Source organism: Carya illinoinensis, chromosome 6, assembly GCF_018687715.1.
Source record: "Carya illinoinensis cultivar Pawnee chromosome 6, C.illinoinensisPawnee_v1, whole genome shotgun sequence".
NCBI lineage: Eukaryota > Viridiplantae > Streptophyta > Magnoliopsida > Fagales > Juglandaceae > Carya > Carya illinoinensis.
This window is the reverse complement of record NC_056757.1, coordinates 25,876,150-25,896,147: the sequence shown is the minus strand read 5'-3', so window position 1 is coordinate 25,896,147 and position 19,998 is coordinate 25,876,150. Positions and strand designations below refer to the sequence as shown.

At 34.2% G+C, this 19,998-nt stretch overlaps 3 long non-coding RNA genes across 4 annotated transcripts; 1 reads left to right on the top strand and 2 right to left on the bottom strand.

The window, feature by feature from the left end:
- Positions 1 to 358: 358 nt before the first annotated feature.
- On the bottom strand, positions 359 to 2,713 carry LOC122313124. The gene is made up of 2 exons (XR_006243293.1): positions 2,621 to 2,713; positions 359 to 612 (listed from the first exon to the last, which is right to left on the bottom strand). It is a non-coding gene; the product is annotated as an uncharacterized LOC122313124 (long non-coding RNA).
- A 12,206-nt stretch (positions 2,714 to 14,919) lies between these two features.
- On the bottom strand, positions 14,920 to 19,008 carry LOC122312838. 2 transcript variants are annotated; one of them, XR_006243215.1, is made up of 7 exons: positions 18,880 to 19,008; positions 17,691 to 17,917; positions 17,088 to 17,185; positions 16,311 to 16,406; positions 16,116 to 16,181; positions 15,884 to 15,922; positions 14,920 to 15,117 (listed from the first exon to the last, which is right to left on the bottom strand). It is a non-coding gene; the product is annotated as an uncharacterized LOC122312838 (long non-coding RNA). The 2 variants fall into 2 exon arrangements; XR_006243216.1 differs by having other exon boundaries at positions 17,691 to 18,720; positions 18,880 to 18,984.
- On the top strand, positions 15,463 to 18,308 carry LOC122312839. The gene is made up of 2 exons (XR_006243217.1): positions 15,463 to 15,836; positions 17,835 to 18,308. It is a non-coding gene; the product is annotated as an uncharacterized LOC122312839 (long non-coding RNA).
- Positions 19,009 to 19,998: the final 990 nt, after the last annotated feature.

Below are 19,998 nucleotides of genomic sequence, written 5' to 3'. Positions count from 1 at the left end.
GCAAACAAATTTGCACTGAATCTAATCTTTGTCACAATAGTTCATAAATTCGCAGCCAAAGGGGATAGGGAGGTCGCAAATATCAATAAACTTGTTTACATCCATAATATTTTTAGTGCAACTGTGTTTTTCGCCATGAATGTTTTTGCACTGATTTAATACTGATCACAAATGCTTTCTGGGTTGCAAATATAAAATAAATTCGCAGCAAAAGAGGATAACAAGGTCGCAAATATCTATAAACCTTTTTACGTCCATAATACTTTTATTGCAACTATGTTTTTCCGCCGTGAATGATCTTGCACTGATCTCTCTTCATCCACTACTAGTGATTTACCAATCACTCTATTACATATGATAGAAGGAAGGAAACATCATCTATACCCAAATTAGCAACTTCTTACTATTCAGGCACATATGAGGCAATAGTTTTTGGACATTTAATACAAGGCAACTATAATATGTATAAATATGCAAACAGTGTACCCTAGCAGACAACATTTGAGTGCTTTCTGTCATGGAACCATCAGTATCCCTTTGCCCCAGAACCAGATGTTTGCCATCTATCATAGTTTCACCCATCAGCACTCATCTTGCCCTGTCCAATTTTTCCTGCATCCAAACAGGTATGTCAATAGAGTTAAATAATTCAAGTAATATCAATTTACAACAAACTACATCCATGGGTTAAATTCCTTTTTAACTAAACATGTACCTGAGATGAATAGATTTTATTTGGGGAACCTAAACCATCACAGGTGAGTTTACCCTGCTCATACCACTTAAGAAAGAATTGTAAAACCTGGTCGTTTTATGGTAACCCCCAAACTGCATCCTTAGTCCATATATCATTGAATTATTTAAAAATAATCCTATAACAACATATTTTTAATGTCGACCATCTAAATTGGTAATGTTTCCCAGGGGCACAAACAGAATGTATTGACAGGGAGTGTCCCTTTAAAACATGTAGGGGTAATGACAATACCAATGCACTGCTACTATGAATGATTTTCCTAACAGCTTACTTGGTGATCCAAGATTGAAAGAGATATTTAATTCCATGTAAGCATTGTGTGGCAGTGGGTGATTTTGTTGAGAGGGTAGCAGGTAAAGTTTCTTCAGGTCATTTTCTAACAATGCAGTTGTGAGTAATTTCACAAAATTACTCTCAAATCAACTAACTACACACATCAATCTGGTTCAGGTCGCAACCTTATATCATGCAAATGTATCTCTTATTGGGAGAATATTTAAGTTAAAATATTGAAGATGCTTTCTGGGTTGTAACATTCTGCATTACAGACAAATACTAGCATAATCAATAAGTAAGAAACTCGAGTACTGCAGCTCGGTGTTAATTGAACAGAGAATTGACATGCACGGTCGGACTCAATGTGCAACAAGCCACATGTGAATATAGAAATTGACCATGCAGTGTTTTCCAAAAGTTTGAAACGTTTGATGCCATTCATGGTGGATTGAGGGTGTTTTTTTTTTTAATATTACTATTATTAGAACCTGTAATGTCAAACATCATGTGTTAAAACAAAGCAACTACCAATACAAGAAATCTTAAGTTCAAATAATAATTAGAATCTATTTAAAAGCAAATAATTTTCAAATACACCTTGAATTTTGCACCAAATACATATATAGGACCATTTCAAACTCATTAATGTAGTACTGCACATATTTTACTATATTGATCTTAACTAATGATCACCTTGAGTACTACAAGCATCCAAAATGAATAAGTACCTCATGAACCATGGCGCTTGATGGTTTTAGCTCTGGAAAGATATGACTTTTAGTGTGAGTAGAAATTTATTTATAAATTATTATTATTGTTTTTATTTGTTAAAGTAGCCATATTAAAGAATCATGGCCACTAATTGGTATCTATGCAGTAGATTAATTGGCTGCAGCACAAGTATGACATCATCATTAGCACACATATGTGGTGCTGATGATTCCAGACATGAATAGTCATGTATGAAGACTGCTAAATTTGTCATTGCCTAAATCACTACAAATAAAAAACTTTGCATTACTATATATAATTCAGATAAAGTGAAATTCTAATTTTCTGACTTTCTAATTTGAATTGAATTAGCTTACATTGACCATTCCATGACTTATAACCCCCTTCCCCCAAGAAAAAAAAAAGAAGAAGAAAAAAAAAACAAACAAGAGATCTATCAGGATCGTTATCATGAGCATTATAGATGGAGATGTGCAGTAATGGAGGTAAAAAAACACTTTTTGAGATCGATGGACATGGTCACTTATTTTACAAGTGTTGTAGTTTAGTAAAATGCTCAATAATTTCAGCTAAAACAAAATTAAACAGAGCAAAATGAGGAAATAAATAAATCTGCTTCACCCATGGGAAGTGTACAAATAAATAGCACGGAATTTGAAAATATTCATCTAATTAATGGAAATAGCGAAACCAAACATACCACAATAAACTACAAGAAACACGTCAAATATTCGAACAAGGGCAAGAGGTACAGAGAGGGGTGAAAATCACCGACTTAATGCATCCCAGAAAACATCTCGAAGAGTATATAAAATGCATTTTCTATAGATGCGTGGCTGCAATTTATATATATACCTTATTGTTGCGGCAGCGGGATTATGGATCGTAGAAATTCTTAGCTAGAGTTAAAGGTGAATCTCCCAATTTCCCAATGTTGTTTGATCTGTGCTGCAAATAGAGAGATGGAGAGAGGCCGAGAGGGTCAAACCATTACGGAGAGAGAGAGAGAGAGAGAGAGAGAGAGAGAGAGAGAGAGAGAGAGAGAGAGAGAGAGAGAGAGAGCGACAAATACCTGCTGGGTGAGGCAGTGACGCAGTGGCTTAGGAAGAGGCGGCGTCGAGGGCTTTGTGTTTTTCAGCTGCAGATGTGTAGGGCATCGGGCTCGGAGAGAGGGAAAATAGGGGATTAAATAATTCCCATGTTTTTAAGGCGAGAACATCCGCTGCAACAGATAACGTTGAAGGAAATATTTGTTGCGTCGCATTAATGTCTCGGTAATAAGCTCAAGACCTGCCTTAAAAATTTAAAATGCATTTCGCGGTCAATTTTCCAGCGGTGAAATTATTGTCGCCGCAAAATATCACCTATAGCGTCATTATATTGGTCGCCGTAAGACACTAGACTGCACATGATTCTTGCGTCAAAGGCATAGAACGCTGGAAAAAAATCAGCCGCAAAAACCGTGATATGTTGTAGTGGATATACGTGGCTCTACTGTAGATTTCCCTTTCGAGTAAAAAATTATTTTCCTTCATTCCATTCACCCTCCCACGTTTCTCACCCTCTCTCGTGACAAACTCTGCTCCTGAGTCTCCCGTGCGCTTGCGTCTATTGACATCAGCCCCTCCGACCGTCTTCTTTGGTCAGCTTCTCCACCTTCGCTATGTTGTGTGCTCACACATGCACTCTCTCTCTCTCTCTCTCTCTCTCTCTCTCTCTCTCTCTCTCTCTCTCTCATCTCTCTCACACACAGATATTATTCTGGATCTCTCTTGCTCTCATGACTATCGCACAGAACAAATAATTTGTAGTCTTGACCGAATAAATTGAAGAGTTGTGTTCTTCGTTGACAAAATCAGTTCTCCTGATTTGGGTCTCTATTCGTGCTTGTTAGTAAATTGTCTAGGGTTTTATGGCCGGTAAGTGAGATTCTTCGAGTATGTTGGCTGATTTTTTATCGATTAAGTTTGGTTTTGCCATCCGTTGTCAATTATATTTGACCATAGATCTATGGTTTTTGTTCGACCACTGGGTTGAGGACTTGTTACCACTAGGCTTTGATTTTGTTCGAACACTGGGCTATGGTTTTTTATTGATTAACTTCGGTTTATGCAAATTATGGTCGGTTTATAAGGAGTTGTTGCATATCTTGAGTTTCATGTGATTGTTTTAGCAGCTCTTTATTAATCATTTGACCACTCTCTTTCGATAGGATAAAATACCTTAGGCTAGGACAATGTTTTAAAATATGACCATTGGAATAATTGAAAAATGTTACCGTTGAGATGATCCTAATTATTTTCAATGAAATCTTATCACTTTGGAAAAGGGGCAAATTTGGAAGAAAAAATCTTTTTGTTAAGAACGGATTACTTTTGAAAATATTATCTTCTTCAACAGAAAAATAATTTATTTATTTTTAAATAATCACTAGAGATCAATAGTTTAAAACACAAGGAAGAGGGCAAACAAACAAACAATTAAGTAGTTAAAAATTTAAAAATAAATGAGTTAAAAAATAATAAAGAAAAAATATAAAAAGATTGTTTTAATAGAATAGATAAAGAATTGGGAGTGAAATATAAGAGGTTTTGAGAAAATGAGTAGTTAAAATAGGAAAAGATGATTTTTGAGTAAAATTTGGCAAAATTTGTGTTCAACCCAATGTGATTGCTCTAATCCATTATTTTCATTTGATGAGTAATGCTAGATATCGTTTTAGAATGTGCAAATTCCGCATACTATTTGAAAAAAATAGGGTCCAACATTAAAATATATATATATATATATATATATATATATATGTGTGAACTCTATATTTGTTCACTTTTTCAAAGGGAGTACATTGTAGAACTGTAAATATCATTTTTCATTTTTTGTTATGAATTTTGTCATCTTTGGTTATATTAATTAATATGATAAATTTTAAGTGACTTTATAATTCGATCACTCAAATAAAAAATCACTTTTTTTTATTTAAAGGTAAAACATAGTAGACTTTTATACCTAAGCAAAGGACATTACAATGTGTTTGATACTATCTGGAACATAAACCAGATTTACAACATCATAATTCAGATGAATAGCCTCTTTTGGTAGAACATGAACCTCTTGATTAATACTCCTTGGTACATAATTGAAATCCAAAGCCCAAACAGAAGACTAGTATATCTTGAATCAGATGACCACATGAGGAGAGTAAACCTGAGCCTTCTTTGATGAAATTCACCACATTTTTAACATTACCCTCAAAATTTACCTTGTTCAATTCCAACTCCATACAAAACTCTACAATAGAATAGGTTCCAAAAGTTTTAGCAACTTGTGGTATTGGAGTTCCATACTTACTAATATGTTTAGAGGCAATAATAACCCTCTTGTCATCTCTCAAGATAATCGTCAAGATAATCCCTACTTCCATCCTCTTACTTTGAAAACTGATAGCAATGTCCCAATTTGCTTTTATAAATCCAACAGAGGAGTCTGCCAATGTTGAATAGGAACCTGCTCATGCATATTGAGGTTAAAAGCTGAAAGACAAATTGATTGGTAGTCTTCTACAGAATCAATAACAGTCTGAAATAGTTGATTGAGATGCTGAAATATCCAATTGAAAACTAGTTTGTGACGTCTTATCCATATCAGTCTAGCCATAATTAGTATAAATCAAATTCTTATGCATCTAATATCTCTTGACATTTTAAGAACCAAGGACTTGAACCTATTATGTATTTTACTACAATTTTAAATCTTTTTGTTGCATAGAGCTCAAACATCCTTAGTAGAAATACAATCCCAGACACTATGAATCACATACTCAACTTTAGTTTTACATATTGGACAGAGATCCTCCTGCAGAACATGCTTTTGTTTGAGATTACTATGGGGGGGCAGGATATCACAACATGCTCTCCATATGAAGTTTTTAACCATTGGCTGTGTTTTAGAATTCCAAATTTTCTGCCATAGTTTTTCCAAACCATTAGTTTAAGAAGAGGTGGAGCACACTGAACTTGAGTTTAAATCAAGTTGAAGATAATATGCACTTCGAACTGAATATCTTCCGTTAGTAGTATACCTCCAAATCAAGCTACCATCCCTTGACAGAGGACTAATACACACGTTTAGAATCTTATTTGCTTCCTCTTTAGTAAAAATAGCTTGTACTGAAGCTTTATTCCATTCATGAGTTCCAGGAATGATCAGTTTTGAAACCAGGTCATCTGCACTTAAGATAGAGATTGGAGATTGGACTTTATACGAAGAAGGTGTTGGCATCCATTTGTCTTTCCAAATTTGAATACTGTTTCCATTTCCAACACTCCAACACGAACCTGTACGTAATAGATCCTTAGCAGAAAATATACTTTTCCATACATATGAAGCATTTTTAGGCAACTTAGCATACATGATGGATGATGTGGGAAATAATTTAGATTTGAGAATCTCAGTAGCTAAAGTAGAAGGTTGTTGCAAAATCCTCCACAATTGCTTTGCAAACATAGCTGTATTAAAAGCCGTCAAATCCCTAAACCTCAAACCACTATATGTCTTTGAAATACACATATTCTTCCAGCTTAGCCAATGGATCTTCTAAGAACTATCTTGATGATCCCAAAAAAATTTCTACATCATATTAGTAATCTGATGGCACAAAGTCCTTGGTAGTCGAAATAATCCCATACTAAAATTTCTACATCTTGGATGACTGCCTCAAGCAATATTTCCTTTCCAGCCTGGGACAAAAATTTTGATTTCCAGCTATTAAGCTTACCCCAAACTCTATCAATAATCCCTTTGATGGCTCTATTCTTTGCCTGCCAACCAATGACGGTATCCCAGGATACTTGTCAAAACAGCTAGTAGATCTAAGCCCTAAGATTTCTTTGATAAATTGCCTCATTTCCATTGTTGTGTTTCTGCTAAGAAATAATGATGTCTTCTTTCTATTCAACTTTTGGCCAGAGATTCTTTCATAGTATCATAGAATGTCTTGCAATCAACTCCATTCAATTGAGGATGCTTTGATAAATAGTAAACAATCATTAACAAAGAAAAGATATGAGACACAAACCAAACCTCTTACAATGGGCACACTAGTAAGAGTACCATGCAAATGAGCATGAGAGACAAGCCCACTAAACACTTATGCATATAAAATAAACAAATATGGAAATAGAGGATCTTCTTGCCTAAGACCTCTTGAAGGTTGGAATTGCTGTTGTGAAACACCATTAACCAACACTAAGTAAGAGATTGATGGAACACATTCCATAATCAGACTTATCCATTGTTGCCTAAATCCCAATTTCTCCATAACTAGCTTTAAAAAGCTCCATTCAACCCTATCATGGGCCTTACTCATATTAAGTTTCACAGCCATAAACTCTTCACTACCTTTCAAAGCAGAATTCAAAGTATGGATTGTTTCATAGGCCGCCAATACATTATCAATAATCAAACTACTAGGTATGAAAGCACTTTGATGGGTAGAAATAATCTAAGGTAGTATAATTTTGAGTCTATTGGTCAAAAATTTTGATATTATCTTGTAGATTATATTACACAAACTAATAGGTCGAAAATCTGTTAACTTAGTTGGTCTTTTAATCTTTGAAATAAGTGTAATTAACGCCTGATTAATTGAAGAAAGTGCCACACCACAATTCAGAAAATCCAATACCATCTTACTAACCTTTTCTACAATAGTATCCCAATGAACTTAAAAAAAGGAAGCATAATATTCATCCGCGCCAGATGATTAGTATGGTGACATCTGAAAAAGTGCATGTTTAACTTCAATCTCTGTAAATGGCTTGATCAACATAGTATTCATATCCACTGTCACCCTCTTCTTTAGAGTTTATAAACATGTACATGGATCTTTAGGATTAGATGAAGAATAAATATTAGAAAAATGCTGAGTGAAGGCAGCTTTAATGTTTAGATCATTAATTAAAATCCTGCCATCTTCTGATTCGACTTCCATAATGAAATTAGTTCTTCTCTGGTTTACACATGAATGATCATACTTTGTATTTCTATCCCCAAATCTAAGCCAGTGAACCTTTGCCCTCCGCTTCTATCGAATATCATCTTTCTCCAATAATAAATTCCTCTCAAATTGAAGTACACTCAATTCTTCCCAAGCTTCCTTTGTCTCAATATTCTAAATGGACTCCATCCTTTCAAAGTTACACAACATTGGTTCAATGATTATTGTAAGTCTGTCACCTTATCAGAAGAAAAAGAGCTAGCATTCCAACTATGTCTTATAGCAATTGTACAATTAGAACCCAAATTCCAACTAGCTTCATATCTCCATACTTTTTTTTTGGAAACAATGAAACTTATCTTGATTTGGAATAGAACAAAAAATTGGAGAATGATTTGAACAAGAAGAGAGTAAAGTCTCTGCAGGAATACAACCAAAAAAATTAAACCATTCCATATTTGCCAAACTTCTATCCAACCTTTCCAAGATAAAATTTTCATCCATCATATTATTACACCAAGTAAACTTGGATCCTTGATAACCCATATCACACAAATCACTATCCACTATACACTGTTGGAAATCCGTCATCTGCTTGATTGGTCTTCTAGCTCCCTCTTTCTTCTCAGAAAAAGATACAATTTCATTAAGACCCCCAATCACAATCCAAGGGAAATTGATATCTTCACTTAAAAATATGATTAAATCCCATCCCTCCATGCTATTATGAACCACAGGGTGACCATAAATTCTAGTGAAGTACCACCATGGTCAGTTTCTACGTTGCATGACTTTCACATGGATGTGTCTATGAGAGTAATTAATCAAACTAACCTCCAATACTTCATCCCAGAACAAAGCTAAACCCCAAGAGTTACCAACACCATCAACAGTTACAACATTAGAATATCCCAACTTCAATTTCAAAGACTGTATACTACTACCCAATATTTTAGTTTTCATTAAAAAAATCTTATGTGGCTTATATACTTTTATCATATGATAAAGGCTACGAACTGTGTGAGGGTTGCCAAGCTTTCGACAGTTCCAACTTAAAAGATTCATTTCCCTTGGAAAGGCTGGGATTCAAATAAGGATAGACTTGGAAGACTCTTCACTGCAGCCTCACCAAGAATATGATTAACTCTACAAATGGAAAGGTGATAATATTCTAACTTCTTCCAAAAGGAATCCATTACCCCAGAATGACCCTATAGCATTCCATCATCCTACACTTAGGTTCACATCAATATCCTTTAAAGAATGACCCCCCTTATCATTCAATTATGTATTTTGGTTCATATCAACATCCTTTACATACTTCACCATATAAACATTCTAAATAGATGCTCTCAACCGTACTAGTTCTTTGAATTAACCCCATGTAGAGTAGTACCATTTGCATTACTACATCTTTCTCCTTCATGATAAATTACTGCACAACGAAAACAGATCTATGGTAACCTCTCATATTGAAAAGGAATCCATATTGATTTTCCTTGAATAAACAGTTCTACCCCTTGATAGTGGTTGTGTAACATTTATAAAAACTTTAATCCTTAGGAACTTTCCCCATCCAGTGCCACTCTCATCAACATCAACTTGTTTAACAATCCCAACCATTGAACCAATTTGTTTCCTAACTTTTTGATTCATACAACCCAATGGTAAATTATGAAGTTGGATCCAAAAGGGAACTAGATTAAAGTCAATTTCTTTTGGTAACACAAGACCTTCAAAAGCTTGAATACTAGATAAATATTTTTCACATAGCCATGGACATTCCGATACAACTTTATCACGATCAGTGGCATAAGAAAACTCCATCAGATACATATTGGGCCCAACAACTGTAAAGGAAACATCTCCTGAAAGATGCTAGACTTTCAACATTGTTGTCTGAACAACATTCTTAGTCATAATTTTGTTAGTAAAATGTTTACCCATGAGACAAAATTGACCTTTAAATAAAGTTTTTGCAATCGCCCAATTAGGAATAACCAAACCACTTTGTTCCTCCTCCATTAGAGATAAATTTCTACACAAATTCGATAAAGCCTCATCCATTTCAAAGTTAACCAAACACAATCTCCAACAAGAACCAGAAGCTCTACTGTCACATCAAGGAACAACGGTTATAAACAAACGGTTCCTCTCACCTTTCCCTAGAAGGCCTATTACAAGGTGTTAATAGGAAATCCTATTAATACCATTTCTATGAAATCATATTACAAGGTGTTAATTAGTCATGGTAATATAACATTTCCCTGAAAATGTATTTGGAAAGCTAGAGTGCCCAGTAAAGTGGCATATTTTGGCTAGTTGGTGTCATTTGAGAAAGTTTTAATTACCGATAATTTGAGGAAAATGGGATTTTATGTGATGGACCGTGCACCATGTGTAAAAATGATGGTGAATCTATTAACCATTTGTTTCTTCACTGCGAAATGGTAATGGCTTTGTGGAATGAGTTATTTGCAAAGGTAGGCATCGATTGGGTGATGCTTTTTCATGTGGTGGAATTTTTGGCTTCCTGGCAAGGTGCAGCAGGAAGTAGAGGAAGTTCAACTTAGTGGAGAATGATTCCCCTATGCATATTTAGGTGTTTATGGCTTGAGAGAAATGTGAGGTGTTTCAAAGATCGTGAATGCACAGTGAACGAATATAGGTTCTTTTTCTTTAACACTTTAAATTTTTGGGTGAACAATCTTGTGAGGGATATCAACATTTGTAATGCTTTTTCTTAGTACTGTTTTTGCTTTAGATTGTACTTAGGTGTATTCTCTTGTATACTTCCTATGTATTTGGGTTATGCCTATTTACTTTGAATAAAATCTCTTTCACCTATTAAAAAAATAAAAATAAAAAAGAAAAAAGAAAAAAAGAAACCCAAGAGAGAGACAGTTGACACAAGTAACTGCTTCCTTAATCATTGGAGCAAAACACACTTAACTCTAATACTTGGTTAAGGGGTCGAGACCGTAATAACAGTTAATCATGAATCATGGTCAATTGAGGCTTCCCCCCATTGCCTTCTTTTAGATGCTTCATTCTTTCTATCTAAACATTCACTTAAAATATGATACATTAATTAATGTGATTAGAGATAAGACTTAACAATAACAATTCTCTTAACTTTTTGAAGTCGAATCCAGCTTATGTAACACTATATCTATTCCCTCAATCCACAAAGTACTTGGGTTGTTGTATGCAATAATAAGTTGGGATTTACCAGAATGCATGCTAGTAAGAGTAACTAGAAGGGCTTGAGATTGAATAAATAAACAAAAAATTAAAAAAAAAAAAAAAACCTTTCGATTATAGCCATGCCATCTATCTAGATTCTAGACAAGATCATCCAACCCGCCCTCTAAAATCAGTCACAAAACACAATTTAAAGTATTAAACTAGTAAAAAAACTCATCCAGAAATCTCCATTACTCTCAAAACCATCCAAAAAGAAGATAACACATTCATACAAAGTGATGGCCAGCGCACCACAACCATGGCATAATCAAGACTTTCAAGAGTCCATAAATCTCACCTCGCATGTTTGGGCAAGCAAGAAAAAATGGAAAGCAATACTTTATCTCGTAATTCATGCAATAGACTAGGACAACACTTTATCAGTCCAAAAGGCAAACCAATTGATAGCAAACAACTAGGCCTGAAAACCGTCCAACATGTACTGGTTTTGGACCCAACCCAACCTGACCGCTTACCATTTGGGTTGGATAAAAAAAGAATACGCTCCAAGATTCACACAACATTACTACACTAATTAATTAGAGCTCAGACAAACAAAAAAGGACTAAAAAAGTATCTAAATCACTCTGTTGCTAGTCACTTTTTATTTTTTGGGGGAAGAGAGGGGATTTGGAACGTGGGAAATGGCAGAGGAGGGAGGTGGTGAAGAACCCTGTTGCTAAATGTCTTATTTTACAAGCAAAACTCCTTAATTTCTTCATTCACCCTATTGCTCTTCTTTGTAAGCTCCTAAAATCCCCTTTTCGCACTTATGGGTTGTCTTGCTTTCAAGCCATTGACTTTTGTGGTCCAGTGATTGTTGTCGTTTTTTCTTACCTGCTGAGTAATCTAAGGCCAATATTGCAAAAACATTTATTTATTAAGAAAAATACTACAAAACCATGGCCAGAAGGTGTGAGAGGATGAGAGAAATCAAGAAGGATATGCAAAACTAGAAAAGCTCAAACTCATTTATTTATTAAGAAAAGTATTAAGAAAAAGGAGAGGTTCAATGCAGAGAAAGCATTTGAGTCACTTAGCAGATTTGGGTTGGTTGGCTCAGTTACTTTAGTCACGTAAACTCCTTGCACGATTTTTCTGGATCTTCCATTTTGGCATTTATTTTTCACAATTTCTAACTTCCCATCATAAAAGCTTCTTTCATTTTTAGAACTGGATTTGTTTTCTCCCCAATCTTTTCACTTTTTTTTAGCCATCTATTTATAATAGCCAAAAAGAGTGCGATTAATGACTCACTAAAAAATGAGTAGTACAAAGGTTATCCCAAGTGCAAGAGGATGCAGTGTAATAATTAGGAATAAAATTCCTAAATCATCTCTTCAGAAAAAGTTGTTTAAATCTAAACTCCTATAAAATGGTGAAAAGTTTCAAAAATAAAAGTGCTGGTATGTACAATGAATGGAAGGGTATAATGGAAATAAAAAGGGCACTAGTCATATACTAGATTCATACTTTTAAATTTTTTTTGTATCGAAATAGAATGTAAAATACTAACAAATTGAAATTAACAATTAAATATTCAACTATGCTAAAAATTTTTAATTAATATAAAAATTAAATAATAGACTGAAATTAATCTAAAATGTAATTGTAATGCATATTTAATAGAAACTTAAAGAAACAAGAAAAATAACTGACATAAAATAAAATAAATAGCAAATAAAATGTTCAACTTTTAATCCAAAAATATCAAGAATACACCATAAATCTCAAATTGAAATTAAATAAAAAGTAAGGAATAAAAAGATCAAGCCAAATGAACGGAGATGGAAATTGAAAGCAGTAGAGAAGGTTGGACTGTAGCAGCAATTGGACCCCTCAGGGAACTCTTCAACGCATTGCAGTTCCTCTATAAAAGGAGAAGAATGAATAATCCGGTCTCGGCGCTGAAGTGAATTAATTCATAATAGAAAAAAAATCATGCAGTGCTCAAAATGCCCAGGAGAAATAAAAGTCTTCAACGTGAAAATGCCCAAGGGAAAATCAAATGTGCGGCTGAAATTATTGCCTCACGAGAATTCTTTTTTAGCCTAAGGTGCTGGGTGAATAAAATGATATATATGTTGCCCTCCCCCAAAATGTGTTGCGGCGTGAGTTGAATCAATTGGCTAAAAAAAGGCCTCCAGGTCAAGGTCAAATTCCCCAGGTCAAAGTCCCAATCCGAATAAAAATAAATCCATTCCATGCGGCATGTCTTCAATAAACGAAAAGCCTCCATTTTAAATTCATCCCGTGCCGTGCGTCACTTTTATTAATTTTGATCACTACATATAAAGACAAATAAAATAAAATAAAAAGAATAAAATATAAAAAAAAATATGTGTTGTGCATATAAAGAAAATTTGCTCAATTAAATCACAAGTTTTAAAATTAAGCATAAATCATGCTATTAACCAATTTAAATCACAACTTGAATTTATTCATCTTAATCATTTTTTTCATATAAAACTAATAATAATGTAATGAAATAATTAAAATGTATTGGTTCTAGATGTATAAAATATGCAATATTTCAGTTCAATCAATTAACAGGGAAAAGAAAGCCAAAAAAAAAAAAGTAGAAGGGGAAAGAGAAAGACAAAAGTACCATTTGGAGGAGTTGAAGTCACGCGGAAGAGAGAGACTGAGCTTCACGAGATTCCTCCATGGCTACACTTTTGTTTATGCACAATCATTTTTAGAGCAAAAGAGAAGTTGGCTACATAGGGTTTTCAATTTGAACACTTTAAGAATGTTAAGAGTCAGCTTGCCTGTCATTTATCAGGTTCTACCTGACATTGAAGCAAAACTGTCTTTTGTCAGACAGATTTGATCGAGTCAAACGGGTTGCTTGGTCCAATGGGCTTTTTGCACAGGGCTACCAACAACACGGATGTAATCAATCCATAGGTGGATTTTTGAATTGGATTGAAGATTTTGGTCCACCCTTTTCTAGATCGAACCATATGGATTACCTCTAGGGACAGATTGTAGTTTAAATCTTACCCCAATAAGAACTATCAAATTCCTCCCTCTCTTCCCAAGAAATATTCAATCCCTCCGTTCCTTTCCTTTTCCCACCATCAATAACATGAACAGTACCCCACTCCCATCGCCCACCTTCTCTACGTAGCTACCCTCGACGGCCATGCTTCTTACGTTTCGTCTCTATCGATCTTGTGGAAAACTTTTCTACAAGACTACAACGGCTCTTTCACTAGTGAGATATGCTTATCATGGAAGAGCCTTGAATCTAATTCAAAATTGTGGTAGCCATAAGCAACAACATGATTAATAAGGCTCTATTATTTTTAGATGTTAAACTATATTTCACTTCCCTTCAAGATCGCTAGAATCCTCACCACGTGTATGGAAGATCCAAGAACTATGACTACAAGAAATTGTTCCATTTCCGGCAGCAAAATTCACCGGAAATAATACCTAAGTTAGCCGCTATTAGTTATTAGCCGCTATTTCTAGTTGCCAACAGATAGCCTCTATTATAGAGCCAAGTAAAAGTTTTTCCGGCTACTTTGAGAATAGCCAGAAATACACATTATTTCCGACAATAATAATAGCCGCAAATGAATAAAATTTTGTCGTAATAATTTTTGCCAAGATCCATCATCTATGGCCAAAATTATTTCCGGCTATATTTTTCAACCGGAAATATATATTTGCGGCTACTTTTTTAAAGCCGCAAATAAATGCTGGCTTGGTTGACCTGGCCAATTTTTTTTCCAGCTATATTTTTTTTCTGGAAATAATTATTTGCAGCTACTTTTTATAGCCGAAAATATGTTTTTTTATTCATATGTTGTTTTTTCTCTAAAACGTAAAGGTACTTGTTCTTAATAAACAAAAAAATACTATATTTGAAAAAATTCAGTTTTTGCTTGAAACATCATTCATATAACCTCAAAGTACATATTTGAAATTCACCACTACACTGCCATTGTTTTAAGTTTTATATAAAACCATCAAACATATCACAATGGAATATAAATTTACAAGTGAAATTTTTTCTATATGGGTTTAACTTTGATTCCATCAATCTTTGACAACTTCTGAAATGTTTTTGCTCTATATTTCTTGATATCTTGGTTCAATCCTGTGAGAAATAAGAACAAAAAATAGATCATAAGATTTTAGAGATGTCATCAAACATAAGCTAGCTAGCATGCACAACCAACCAAATAGAATGCAAAATGCAATAAATCAAAGTATAAGTATTCAACAATGTTGTTCATTTTTCTCGTACATGTTTTCTATACCAACTATGCATGCAGATTTTCTAATCATATTTAAATCATAATTTGTAAAGGAAGCAGTTGGGAGTTTAACTGCTCCTTCCAAGTGTGCCAATTGCATGAATTTATATCTAAAACATTGTGCAGTCCGCTAGCTGTTTCTTAGAGAAAACTGACATGAAACAAGCTGCCAGCAACTCTCATCATCACTTCAATCTTCTGCACATTTTATTATTATATTATTATAGATATCTAGGTGCAATGCTACCAAATCCTCTAATATTCATGACGGTTTGCTTAAAAACAGATGAAAAAGACATCAATACTCTGTCGATCTCTGAAGTTTCAACGTCATTAAACCAGATATTGTAACTCTAATTATATAATGGGTTATTGTAACTCTAATTGGGCACATGTGCAGTGCACGTTGTGCCCTTCCTAGTGTACATCTCGGCTGAAAAGCATTGTCGGGTGTCCAAATGGATAGATAAACTTCCAAGCCTGGCATCCACAGTGGACCAAGCAGGAATGCTTACTTGAGGTGATGAAATTTACAGCTTAAACTATCATAATTGTCAAGGTAAAACTACAATGACTCTAATATTAGCTATATTAGAGAAATTATACCATCTTAAATAGCTCTTCCTTTTTCTCCTCAAATGACACCTAAAACATTAAGAATAAAAAGCATGAATGATTATAGTGTTCACCCAAAGCAAAATTTACTAATTAGTAATATATAAATAATTTTCAACAAGAAACTAGTACAATTACAAGCCCTTGTGCAAGCATTAGTGGCATGTCAACAGTAATATCTTTCTAATCATACACAAGTACATAGAAAAAGAACAAATGAAACCTTTCCATAATTCTCAATGACAATGCCCCTGCTGATCTCCCACAGCTTCACTGAACCAAAGGTATCCTGTTAATAAGAGATGTTAATTGTGCGAGGTCTCATTGCAAGAAGCAAACACAAATGACATCAAAACTAAAGATTAAGATAACAAAATGATTTTTATCATGGTAAAATATGAAAGAGTCATCTGATTACCTTAGTCAACACATTCCTCCTATTATTCAAAATTTCATGCTACACTATTCCAGGGGTTCCAGGAATGACAAGTGTTGGTTCTTTGTAAACAGGAACCTACAAAAAAAATGCCAAAACAACCAACATTTCACTTAGTTAGAGAACACAAGGATCTGTAATATATGCATTCACTTCAATGACAGAATCAACGGGAAGCTACATGGATTACTATCTATCTTGTCCACGTTATTATCTATGCCTAAGGGGAAATATCACATTTCAAAAAAAAAAAAAGCGAAAATATCAAAGACCATAGACAACACTGTTGAAATAGGTACTTCAAGCAACTCGACTTAGGAAACAAAAAGCTGCTTATATATAACAAGATTCCACATAAGATTTTGCTACTGTTAATGTGTCATTCCGTTTCAGGTTCCATATTTGCCTAGATTTGCACTAAGAAGAGTCACATTTTTGTAGGCATATTTGTGCAGCTTCTTTAAGGACCTTTCGAGACATTCAAGTGAAGTTTTCTCTTTTGCTTGGATAAATTTTAACAACCTTTTAGCTTTCCCAAGATTGAAAACAGCATCCAAGATTGATTTTTTTAAAACAAAAAATAATTCCACTTAAGATTATAATATATTTCCAATATTATAAAATGGTCCTTGTCACAAAATTATTGTTCTTTTCCAATGTTAGTGTGCAACTAGATTGCCCAATGAGGGGCACAACAGAATGACAACAACAAGACCTCCCTGTTATTATTACCAGTGAGGCTAAGTGGGAATTCCTGACCTTGGAAACAGAAGTCACATTGATAAACAAACTCTGATTCGGAGAGCAGGTGAGCTCACAGAACAGATTTAAAAAGTTTCTCAAGCATGCTGGGCAACCTACAAGGAAAGGAATTGCTTGCAAGAAAAATTAGTATTAAGGTTAGATAATGACTACTTTAAGGGAGCAAAAAAGCTTGAAAAGAAAGAGCAAGATGAATAAGTACATCTAAAAAGATCTGAAACTTAGCCCCAAAAAAATAACTGGAATCAGTAAATTATGGACCATTAATACCAAAAATCAAGGTTCACACGTCTCTTGGGGAAAAAAAACCTAGAGAAGTTAATATTTATAATTCAAAATATAACAAACATAAAGCAAAGCACAGTAGTGGACCACAGATAGTAAACCAACACTACCCTTAATGCAGACATTGCCATGAAGATGAGTTAATATTAGCATTTACACAAAATGCTTCTCCAGTAAGTAAGAAATACAAATTAATGCAATACCATATAATGCCTGGACTACACAGCAGGAGTGGCCAATCTTAGGGAAAGTAACAAAAATAGATATCAAACAACGAGACTGGATACAAAGAACAGATTTCAATAAAAATCTTACTTGTTGGACTTGGGTCAGTAATGTGTCAAATTGAGCTTCTGTACAACAAACATTGCCCGTAATCATTGGACATAAACTCTGAATCTTTGAAGAAAGCAACTCTTCTGGCTGGTAATCATGACAATATGTAATCAGTGCTGGCAGTGACATCTGATTTGTTGTAGAAGCAGAGTTTCTATTCTTAACAGAAATTTCCTCAATTTCAGCAATAGGTAAAGGTTGGCCACCTGCTTTCAAATATTTTGTTGTGAAATTGTGAACATGATGACCATCTTCTTTTAGAAATTACAGGGGAACTTTTCTTTCATAATAAAAAATCACACAGGAATTCTCTAACGAGTAAACATAAGCAAATAGAGTTGCATATATATGCTATGGCCAGTATTTAAAATAGTGTACTTAAAATAGAGGAGCAACACTATATACAAGTCTCAAAGGTTTATGAACAATAAAAAAAAAAAAAAAAATCCGACTAACGTCTACAAGCACTCCATACTATAATTAAATTAAGTACAATCTTAACGTGAATACCTTTTCAAAAATCAATACTCTATTTTAATTAACGAGTTTTCTTTAAAAAAAAAAAAAGCAGAGAAGAACTGCTAAAAGAAGAGAGCGTTTAGAAAGAAACTATTTATGACACTTTGCCATATAAGTATAGCTGCTTAATTTGGAAGAATAGTCATGATATTGTTTTAATTCTAATTTCTGATGCTTAGCTAAGTTCTTTGTACTGTAAGTAAAAAGACTTGTAACTATAAGTACACTTTGCCAACTGCAACACCCACCTTTTTGACATTGATTTTCAATATATCTCTTTGCGTTTGAGATGTAATCATGTTCATCTAAAAAATAAGACTACTGTAAGATTTTCTTTATATTTTTTAATGGAAATATAATCTCTTCAACTGAAATCTGACAATAAAAATAAAAATAATTTTTAAATATAACAATAAATGAAAAACCAGAAAAATGACCTGAGAAAGAGATTTTCCCAAAATTTCAGGGGGAGGCAACTTAGAGAAAAATCCTAAACAACAATAACGAGGGTTTGGGTTAGAAACTAGCGAGGGTTAGAAACTAATTTGTTTAAAAAACAGAGAACTATGGTTTGGGTTAGAAACTAGCGAGGGTTACGAAGAGTGAGAAAGAGATTAATAGAGCCTAGAAGTTGTAAAGACAAACTCACCGGGGAGAAGACGGCGGCGCTGGCTTCCGAATGGAAACCCTCCTGTAGAACCCGAGTGCGAGAGCGAGAGAGAGACAGAGACAGAGACAAAGAGTGAGAAAGAGAGGAAAAATTTCGTGCGTGGGAAAATAATAAGAGGAGGGAGGGAATTAATTTTGCAGAAGTTATTAAGGTGACTTAAAAAGTCACCGTAACAAGTAAAAAATGTCGCTGTAACAAATACATATAATGGCTAAAATGTTATTAAGTCGACCTTGGAATGGCTGACAGGCTTATTTGTAGCCAAAGTATTTCCGGCGCACTGAACTCGCCGCAAATAATGATTTTTAGCGGCTATTTTTTTAAGTTGACACAAATATTTTCCTGAAATTGAAAAAATGGCTATTTGCGACCAAAATTGTACCGCAGGAAATAAATTTAGCCGCAAATACTAATTTTTCTTGTAGTATATGATCGCTTCTTAAGGCTCTCAACTCCCATTTGCACTTTGTTACGTACGTACCATAAGAAAATGAAGAAAATGAAGTTGGGGAACAAGAATAAGAAGTTATCCCTCTTGTGCCAGGAGTCATGCCAAATCTCTCTCTCTCTCTCTCTCTCTCTCTCTCTCTCTCTCTCCCTCCCTTTGATTTTGGCTTTTATTTGCCTTTTTTTTCTTTGATCTCTTGGTGTTTGTATGTCCCAACACACCAATTCCCTATTTGATCATTATCAAGAGGAAGAATTTATAGTCCAGTTCCTCGATCTCTGTCTTTGCATCTTCTAATTAATTTATTGAAGTTTCTAGTTAACTTTTATTATCCCCAAACAGAACTTCAGATATCCAAAGTTTAGAATTAATAATATTAATGAGAATTCTCGATCCGATCGATCGATAAAAACAACTACAAAGATTTTTCCTTAGGCCAATGAAAAATAAAAGAAAGTAATTACGATATATAATTTGTAAATATTGTAAGTCAAGCTTAGTACTTTTACATCCCAAGCCACCTTTTCATGTCTATTACTTTTGTTTTCCACTATAAAACATTGCACCAAAGGGACCTATATATGGCCAATGCCTCGATATCCACTCAGCTAAAACGTCTTAAAGTAGCTGAATGCTGATCTCTTAATTAG